Genomic DNA, 10,836 nt, shown 5'->3' on the forward strand with positions numbered 1-10,836 from the left:
CGTACTGCTTAACCTGCTGCCCCAAATCCGATGGCATGAGAGCAATAAGCAATTCAGACCACCTGCTATTCAGGGCTGCCAGACACAGACTCCCTGTATGGGCACATCCTGAAGTGACTGTCACGTACAGCAGGCAGCTGAGATACAGAGCCAAGTCTGCATGCGAAGGATGCTGAAAAACATTGCTAGGAGGCCTAATGTTCTCCATTGCCAGTCTGTGGAAACATCTAAATCTGATTCTTCAGTCCTAGACAAATAAATCCTCTCCTTTTAGATAAGGAATATTTTCTGGGTTGAATGAGAAAAAGATGAACATATATTTTGCTTTTTAAAAGCAATTTGCTAAGCAGCCATTGTCTGACTTCAGTTTGGGCCAAGTGCTTTTGTCTGGAGGGTGTCCAAATCAGTCAGTTCATCTTTCACATCCATTTCAGTTTCTGTGGCATCAGTTCAAGCAGTGTCTTAGGATGCTGCAGCCTCTGTTCTTGGGTTGTAGAGAAGCTACCAAAAAAAACCTAACAAAGAACATATATCTACAGGTAATATTGTAGTTCAATAAACCTTAACACAAATATGAAAATAGGACTCTTGAACTACTTAGTGATGATAATTTTCACAATAATAATGGTTTTATGATTTTTTTATATTTCAAAAGGCTCTCACTCATATACCCTGAGCAACTCCAAGGATGGTGTGGCTATGTTCTATCAGGAAAGCAAAAATCCTCAGTAGTGAGGCAAGAGGATAATTGTTGCTGTTGTTTAATTAGTTTCTGTAAATCAGTTGAAGTGCTTGCAAGTCAATATGAATCATTCTATTTAGAATAAACAGAACTGGTGGAATTTCTTGATCATCCTCTGTTTTCTGTGAATAAAGAAGAGCACACTCCCTCCCAGCTCTCCCTCCTCATGCTGTTGTGTGCTTTGGTGCTGCTCGGGGGGTGACACCTGGGCTCAGGGGAGTTGTGTTACCCAGGAAAGGACCGTCATTCTCAGTCCTGTCCAGTTCAGTGTTTATGTGTGGATTCAATGAGAAATAATGGGACTTTGTGGAACCTTTGCCAACAATAAACAGACAAGGCACAATTTTACCAAGCCATAATAGATAACAGCTCGGCACATAACTTTTTTAGTATGTGGCCAACACAGTAAAGGTGGGTGGAGTTTAATTCAGCAGAGCTTACATGTATAGGCCAGAGGAAACATTTCAGGACTGTGATAAGGTGAGGCAGATTGCAGGTTTAGGTTTTTTGTGTGAGGTGTGGGGTTTTTTTGCAACAGTATTGTTTTCCCCACCCAAACAGGTGTTTTTGTGAACTCTGAAGGCAGCCATTTAGCAGGAAGCAGGGTCGTCTGCGGTACTGCTAGGTAGGATGGGATCAGTTAGGTGGATGGCAGCCTAGAGCATCAGAGCAAAGGGCAGTGCTCCACGCTGGTGCTCTGCAGGGGCTGGATACAGCTGTTCTCTGGGCAGAGGGGAAGCTGGGGTTCAGCAGTTGCAGTTATTCTGGTACACAGCCCTTTGGTGCTGCAGGTGGTAGAAGGACAATAACAGAGCAAGATGGAAGGGGTTCAGCCTCCCTACTTGCTGCTTTTCTCTTTTGTCCGCTATATATCCAGGAGCAAATTTGCCTATATTTGCTGTGTGTTATTGGCACCTTCTGCTCGGGCGCAGAGAAGCAGGATGAGTATCGTGGCTCCTGGGTTTCATACAGGTAGAAACTAACCTCAGTGGTTTACCTTAGCCCAGCCTCTGCACGTTCACAGAGTGGTCAGAAAAAATGGTCTGTAAAACTCTGAATTTCAGAATATGGTGGAGTGGCCACTGGGCGGGGGTGGCCATTTTCATCCTCCCTCAGCAGGACAGGGGGAGAAAATAAGATTAAAAACTTGTGGGTCAAGATAAAGGCATTTTAATGAAAGAAAGCAAAGCCAGCATGTGGAAGCACAATCCTGCCATTTGTCATAGACTAATCCAAACAGCACTGGAACAAGTGTCCTCTTACAGTGTAGGTACTGCCAGGACCTGCATTGCCTCGGTAACTCTGAGCCACAAACATTTCCCATAATATGAAAACATGGTCAACTTTACAAGCATTATTAAATGATGGGGAAGCCAGGTGAAGTGTGATAGTTTAGTGTACATTTGGGAGACTTAATATGTGATGAAGCTTTTTGGCTCTCATTTTGCCGTGAGTCCTGCGCACCTATTTCTTGATCATGGTGAGAGTGTTACACCAGAAATTGTCTATTTCTCTAAAGTCTGCTTCTTGACCTTCAGCTCAGAAATGTTGCCTTTGGCCCATTTCATGTTCCTTTATTGTGTTCGCTGCTTTCTGGCATGAAGATTGTTGAAACATCCTTCCCCATGTATGGGCCATTACGCCCAAGAGTTGGTACTCACTATTACTGTGACAGAAGAAAAAGAAATAACAGGAAATCCCCAGACTTCTTGCAGGGTATCCTGAGACAGAAGTCCCATCCTTGTAATCTTTCTGCTTTTGTAGTGGTCTTCAAAGAGACATCTGAGAGTCCCAACATAATCTCAACATTGTGACTTTAGACCCAAGTCCTCATCCAGGTGAATGATGTCTCCTTTTGGTCTCTTGCTACCCAGCGCCTCTCCTGTAGCCTTGTACTGTATTGGTACTCAAAATACTGACACTGAAAACTATTAAAACACAACAGTACTGAGTTTTTCTTCTTTCCCCAAAATAGCTGTGGACAGTTTGTGACTTCTTGTACTGGACATTCAGATATTTCCCCTGGTCCTATTTTTCCTGAGCAAATGGTATCTTTTGGGACTAGCTGTTTGGACAAGGAGGAATTCCGAATTGCAGTTTATATAAACTGTATGTCTTCATCAGCCAGATGTGCCTTAATGATGCCTGTGGATAAATTTTCAGCATGCTTGTCTGATGGCTTCTCCTGGGGCTTGCACAAAAATGGCTTGGAAATGGAACATTTGCAAAGATGCGGATGCTGGCAAAAGGAAGCATTACAATGAGATGTAAAATATGTGCACTGTAATTTATACAGGCAACTAGCTTCTGGAAAACTTGACCTCTGGCCGGTGGAGGACAGAAACATATCCAAAGAGACTACCGAAGCAGCGACTGGTACCCAGTGGGACAGAGATGGAGGGACTAATTATATTTTTGCAGCTGTTACACCAAGGTTGGAAGTATGTTGGTGACAAATGACTTTGTGGTGGACAGCACAATAGTTAATACTGGAAAAAAGCTAGTCTGCCCTGTGGTTTGACTGCTTATGTGCTATTAGCATTACAAGCAGGAGTGCAAGGATGGGTTTCCCTTCAGGGGTCATTGCTGGTATGTGGTTTCCCCCTGTGGCTCCACAATTGGAGGCACAATTCTCATTAAGGTGTTGACAGATGATATTCCTGTGACTCACTCCATAGTAGGAGAGAGAGAGATACTTTGCTCTTTTCTTTCCCAAAACATGTCCTAGTTGTGTGAGGGGATCCATGCTGTGTTCTGTTGTACCTTGAAAGGTGCAGCTGCCTGAGGTTTCTCTCTTCATCTGCCTCTATTCATGTTTTATTTCTCTCTCTGACTATAAATCCCTAGTAGCAGGTGAAAACTTTCTCTTTGACTTTACAGGAACAAGCCCACCCCACCATCATTCGAGGGGCACTGGCCACCCATCAGCTGACTGCAAAGAATATCTATATTCTTGAAGTATTCGAAGCCTCATAGTTCTTTCTTATTTCTATGGCAATAGATGTTTTCTTTCACCTTAATTCTTGTGAGCAGAATTAATTGTTATTTATTCAGTGTCAATCAGTTTAGATTCTCTGGTCTCCCTTCTTATTTACAGGCTCCACAACCCTTCCTGCATGTGAATCAGGTATTGCATGCAAACATGGATGGCATGTAAAACAGGTATTAACAAGGCAGTAAGATCAGCCCTTCCGATACTACAAATCTGGTTCTGGGAGTCTTTTGCATTCTGGTCAGTAGGTCCCCTATGCTTGTAACCATTCAGTGACTCATTCTGACTCCTTCAGTCCCTCATTTGGACTCACATAGATAGATAGATAGATTCACATAGATAGATTCATAGATAGATTCACATAATCTCTCCATCTCAAGGTGCATTTTGGTCATGTTGTTTTCATATTGATAGTTTTAGAATGATTTAAGCAAAAATGGGTAAACATGATTTAGGAGTGCCAGATACATTATGGTAGCAGCAGAAGACTCCAGGCAAGAGTGTCACCTCATTCTGCTGTGCTAACGGAGAGGAAAACAGTCCTTGCTCTGGATGATTTACGCTTCACAGATTGTGAATTTCACAGCAAAGAAGAAGACAGATTAAAAAGGGACCTAATAGTTTCTGGATAAGGAGGTTGGAGTGTCCTAATTTACCATGGAAGTCATCAGCAGTATAGATGGTAATGCAGGAAAAGTTATAAGGGCATGGAAGATATATAGTGTAGATCCTGTCCACAAAAGCCATCATCTCCCTGCGCGAGTCAAATGCCACTTGTGTCTTCCCAATGATATAAGACTATTTGAACTAGGGAATGGAATAATAGATAGGAAAAAAGCATAGCTGGAGGCAGATGTTTGAACACAAATCATCCCCCTAGGCTGATGCATTATTGCAGGGTTCCTGGATTGACTCATTGACATTATTTATGTAAAACTTCTGGCCACATTCCCTCCGTGCAATATTACAAGCAATACATTACAGAATGGAGGATGTCCTCTATTTCCCTGGAGTTTTCCACCCTGTTTCTATATAACCTTCTAGTTATATATCAGAATCACTAGAAGCAGTATTTCTCATTATAACCTGGAATCTATATAGAACATCTGGCCATTTTTACTGACCACATTCCCAAACAGTACAGACTTGGATGACGGCAAAACTCATCATCTTGCCTGATCTGTACTAATCGCACATTAGATTTTAGGCTTTTTTTTCTTGAACATTGTGTATCCTAATTTTGTTATGGAGCGTTGGAAAGTGTTTTGTAACTGGTAGGGTATGCTGTGTGTGAAACAGATGTTCAGTAGACTCTATGGCTGCAACTGTACTAATAAATTAAATGTTCATCAGGCTGTTCTCAGGGTGCAAGGCCAGTTGGCATGGAATGGCTCATATGCATAGTATTTCACTCTTTTAAACTTCAAAAAAGGGTGGCAATGCACATGTTGCCTACTGGAAATAATTGCTGTCTCATGTTTACTCGCAGACTGTTGGTGGTAGAATGCTAGCTGAGCAGGGTAGTCTACTCTTCTTTTTACAATTCAGTCTTACCAGTGAGTACCTCCATAATAATTGCATTTTTTTTACTTGGTTCCTATGACCAGTATCTTTGAAATGCAAAGCAGGATGGAAGAAAAGAGAGCTAATAAAGAAGAAATCTCAATCTTGTAACCCATGTCATTTTAAAGAGGATAATGGAATTTGGTGGAGTTGTTTGTTTTTTTAATTGCTTTAGGTGCTTTTTTAACATAAAATGTGACATAAGCGAGTGCTGTCTCCATGAGCCGTGTGAAGTGAGTGAGAAGTCTGGTGTTATTTCAGTTTCACAAGTTTGTCAGTATCTGGAACAAGGCTTTCCCAGAAATGAAGATGAAAATTAGTGATGACATCTGAGCATTTTCTGAGGTTACAACTCAAAAAGGCTTATTAGCAAAGGGAGCATACTCTCAGCTGCAGTGTGACAGCATGAGGGTCTCCAAACATGGTAATACTTGGGGAATTCAGAGAATTCCTGCTTTGGATGGGAACGGCATCTTTCCAGTCGTCTGTGAGTAGAGACAGCAGCAATGCTTTTACTGAAAATGGTGACAACAAAAGGCAGAAAGGAGCATCAGCCACACTGAGCTCAGCTATCAATCTGTGCTGCTGGATCTGGCTGTTAGAGATGAGAAGTACAGTGGTGTCCCTTTGGAAGGGGCTGCCATGGACTTGCTGTTGGTGATGCTTTAACAGAGGCACCAGAGGAGCTGTCTCAACCCTAAGCAAACTCTCATGGCTGCTTCTGTCTTTACAGATAGGCGAAGATCAAGGATTCAGGCAAGTTATAAGGGTAGAGAGGCAGAATACTTTAAAATTACATGGTACTGTAGCAAAGGATGCTGAGATAATCCAACTGTTTTAAACCAATGCAATGAATTCTCAAAGAAAAGGAAGAAAAAACACAAGTCTTCATGAATGTAAAACCTTACTACCAACTCCTTCAAGTGATTCTTTGGCTCCTCTGCAGAAACAGCTGAAATCTGGCTGCATTAGTGGGTGATATGATGCTGGTTTTGTTTGCATGAGTGGTTCTGACAGTTCACCTTGGCTCCATCACTGAATGCTCTGGCTGTTGCAGTGGCGTGTTAATGTGGTGATGTGGTGCATCTCCATCCTCCAGCTCAAAGCAATCATTGTGGGGCCTTTCAGCTGCAATTCTTGCTTTCTGGAATGCAGGGAGGCTTGATCTGGATTTTAAAAGACCTCATTAATTAAAACAAACAAGCAAACAAACTTTATGCTAAAATTCAGTGAAGAAGTTTCCACCATGTATTTTCAATATTCAAAGAGAACTGCACATGTGGTGATATCAAACAGCTGGTTAAGAAATATATTCTCTTCATTCCCCTCTCTTTCGACCTCATCTCCAGTGACTCCAAAAAAGTGATGAAAATTGTCTTTGTTTGTTTTTCATTGGTTTTTTCTTTACATCTGAAATGTGCAGAGGGGGAGATGTCTTTTTGAAATTGCTCATCTTTCGATATGCGATTTGAAGAGTAGCTACAGATGTTTTCATTTAATTGAATAGAAGCTTTTCATTAAATGAAAGGCTCTGGTAGAAAATTTTGGCCAGCACTATATGAATGACATATCACATAGCTTTGTGATAATAATAAGAGAAAAAAACCCAAAGTGAAACAGACCAGAAAGTGGCAGTGTGAAAAGAAAAAGCTGACTAATTAATTTGATTGCTCAAGCAAAAAATCACACAATAAAGCAAGATAACAAAACCCCTTCAAGCTTACTATTTATTGTTCAAGTAGACATTTGAAAACTCTTCCATTTCAATGCTATAAGGGCATTGTTGGCACATGTGGCAAGTATTGTAGCTTTGGAGGTAAGAAGTAGTACTTTTGAAAAGTGATATTTTAACCAATACTAACCCTTTAAAAGAAGCCTTTTTACAAAAGCATTAGCAAATACCACTCGTGGTTATCTACAGAAGAAAGACTCACATATGAAAACGGTTGTGCTCTCTTGGTATGATGCTGGTAACAAAAATAATCCATGCATCACTGTGAGACAGAAAAGATGAAAGAAATGTCTGTCTAGAAGAGCAGAATATACCCTACAAGGAGCAGTACTTTATTTTAGACTTCTCTTTTTATTTTCTAGATGTATTTCTAACTATGCTTAGCTCTCATTGCTTGAACTGATGATCTTCAGGCCCATATGTCTTTATTTCTCACATGCAGGTGCCAAGTTACTGCATAGAAAAAAGGCATGTATACATAATACGGAAAAGGATTGTATTTTTTTGAATTCAGAAAAATATGTGAAATCCTTTTTTCAGCCTTTACAGAATAATAGTCTGGGTCTAGAAAGAGTGCTTACATATAAAATATATGCCTTGTTGCTACTTCTGTAGCTGAGATTAAATTAATCTTTAGTTTCATTTAGAAAGATTATAATTTACAACTGTGCATTCCACACACTATAGGAATGCCTTTCCTTTGGCCTGGTAAACACATATCTTTCAAATATTCTTTTTTGTTCTGTCATCCTGTGCATACCTTCCCAGCAGAGACACAAGTCTGCCGTTCCATCTTTCTTCTTAGTATTTGATGATACAAATGTATTTAGGGATGCTGCTTCCATTAGTGCCAGAAGTGACAGAGCAACCATCGAGTATTACGAGGGCGTGGGAAGAGGTCCCTCAGCAGCCGATATCTGCTGAGCAATAGCTGCAGGCATGAGGGGAATTAAAAGCTTATCCTCAAGCATGAGAAGAAGAAAACTACAGTGCAAAGGTCAAGTCAGTGTTTCATCATTTGTCATTTAAGTTGAGCTGTTTTTTCAAATCCATATCCTCTGATAGCATGAAATGTGAAGTTTTCTAAGTGACTTATCTTTTGTCTATATAGCCCTATATGACAGCAGTGGCAGTATCTGGTAATTCATGTCTTCAGGGAAGTGGATAACAGGAGGAAAAGTGTATATTGTGGTTGATGGAGATTGTCATGGATCCATTGACGTCAAAGAGAAGAATTTAAGTCTTGGTTTGGGAGACTTCAGATTGTGACACTTGGTCCAGCTCACAATAAATAAAGGGCTGTTTCTAAGAAGTTGTGTATCTTTGCTGGGATAACTATTTGAAACCCAGACTGAGAACATGTTCTTCCTGTATTATCTAGCTAACACAAGTTTAGTGGGAGAATTCTGGCTTCTTTACAGGATACCTAACCACTGGTGGGATGCTAATAAAGTATGATAGAGAAAAGTGTTTTCCTAATTTTAATTTATTTTATTTTGAAATAATTTTTTCATGGTTAAAATTCTTCAGAACTAGTTAGCCCCATAGTTCAGCCTTCCACGACCAATAGTGTTTAAAAGTTGCAATATATCAGCTAAATTAATTAACGCCAACCCAAATAATATATTTCAGATGTTAACCACATCAAATTCACAGGCTAAATGGGAAAAAATGACATCAGGGACAGGACTATGGCTACTCAAGTAAAGGAAAAGGCTGCATTGAATCATTAATGGCCTAAACATCAGGTCTGAAATAACAATGCTTCTCAGACTCATAATCCCAGAGGGACCAACAATCTTTCGTCCTTCCAGAGTAAATATACTGAGGGGTCAGTCATTTGCTATGCTTCGGTCTTCAGCACTGGAATTTAAATATCGCGATCTTGTGTTTACTATCAACAGTACAGATCTTGCGGGAAGAGCAGGGTTTAGTTCATCCAATTTGCTGTAGTTTTCACCAGTTTTTATCTACATATCCTTCACTCTGCTTTTAATTTTTTCAGTGGTGCAGTAAGTTTACAACAGGAAAGACATGGCAGCTCTAAGCAAAAAGCAGGAATCCAGACTAACAGCAGTTCTGGCAGCTGTTGTACTGAAAGTACTGAAATAATGCTGCATACAAACAGAGGTTAATTATCTGTTAAACCGCTCTAAAGAAAATGTTGATAGTTTCGTACCGTGCATATACAAAGTTATTTATATTGACTACCAGGTGATGCTGTTGCATCACTCCAGCTGTGCATCCGCAACATGTTTTTGTTTTTTTGAGGGAACTCCAAACTCAGTTTCTGCCCACATGCGAATGTTTTTGCATCCCTTAATATGGATGTAAATGGTGGATGCAAACACATGCAGTCACCAGTGCCCAGGGTTGCACCCAAATCTCCTGACTCTGCACCTTTTTGCCTTTGTTTAAGGGCCATATTAAGGTCAGCGGAAAGCAGTAGCAGTCTCGCTTTTACCCATGGTCTGAGGGAACAGAGTCAGGTTCCTCCTGGGATGCTTTTGGCAGATCTTTCTCCTGACCTCAGCTTCTTGTCACGTCCAACAGGGACAGTTATTAGTATCTCTTCTCTTTGTTTGTGTCCAGTCTCCCTATGTAATCTACTTAAAAAGCTTCAGTGACCATTTCCATGCTAACGATTCGTAAGTCTACCTTTAATGAATCCCTCGACTCAGCTGGTTTTGTTGGCTCTGATCCAGGGAAGTACTTAAGCATGTGCTTAGCATTGAGTTTATTGACATTCCAAACTTCAGGCCAACATCACGCTTTGGAGAGCTGTCAAAATAATAACTAATTTTATTATTGAAATCGCTGTGCTTTGTGCTGTAAGGTTGGCACAAAAATCAGTTTAGTATTGACCCTTCTAAATAAAGGATGCTAGAAAGTCATTCAGCACATAAGTGATTTCTGAAAAATTGAAGAAACAGACAACATAAATAAATTTAAGATTAGTTATATGCAACTGAATGTCATATCGTAATAATGTATCCAATACACAGATCCAATACACAGGAGGGTGCATTTATAAAAGCATATGAACCGTGTAAGCTGATACTACATATTCTATATTGCATGTTAAATGTGTATGTGTGTATATGTATCTGTTTGTATGTAGCTGTGTACAACTACCCAGTCACCTTTGTATTGCAAACCATCCTATTCAAAATGTAGATGAAGAAAATAATTCTTTCTGACCGCTCGTGTATTTCAACTGTTTGACTAAAATTCTGAGAATTGTCTGCACGAGGCTGTTTGCCCATCTGTCTTCACACTAGGAGAACGATAGCAGCTCGTATCTTGTCTTGTCTGTTGGTTATTTAGTAAATGTCAGCAGTATAATTGGTCTGTAGGAATTGTGCTACTGCTGCTAATGTTCCGTGCGCCAATACATATAGCACGAGAAGATGCTGATGTATACTGGTCTGTTTATAATGGGGAGAACATTTCAGAATGAACTTAAATGAAGGAGAAAGCAAAAGTAGAAAATAACTTCAGACGAAGTGTTCCTTAGGCACAGATATGATCCTTATTTGACCATATAAGGCAATACCTAAATTTGAACACAGCCTTCATATGAGCGTGAGAGCCACTAACAGATTGGCTTCCTGGTGAAAAGTGAGTGAATTGCTTCAGCAGCCTCTCATCATTATGTTGTTCCTGATGCCTTAGACCTTGTTACAGTGATACTTGCTGCTTCAGGAATCATAAGTCTTCTCAACATCAGATCTAGAGGAGAGATCATCTCAGACCAAACTGCCTGGGGCTTCTGGTCCTTGTGACATTAAGAAGTTGCAAGATCTG

This window comes from Nesoenas mayeri, assembly GCF_963082525.1.
Source record: "Nesoenas mayeri genome assembly, chromosome: 2".
Classification (NCBI taxonomy): domain Eukaryota; kingdom Metazoa; phylum Chordata; class Aves; order Columbiformes; family Columbidae; genus Nesoenas; species Nesoenas mayeri.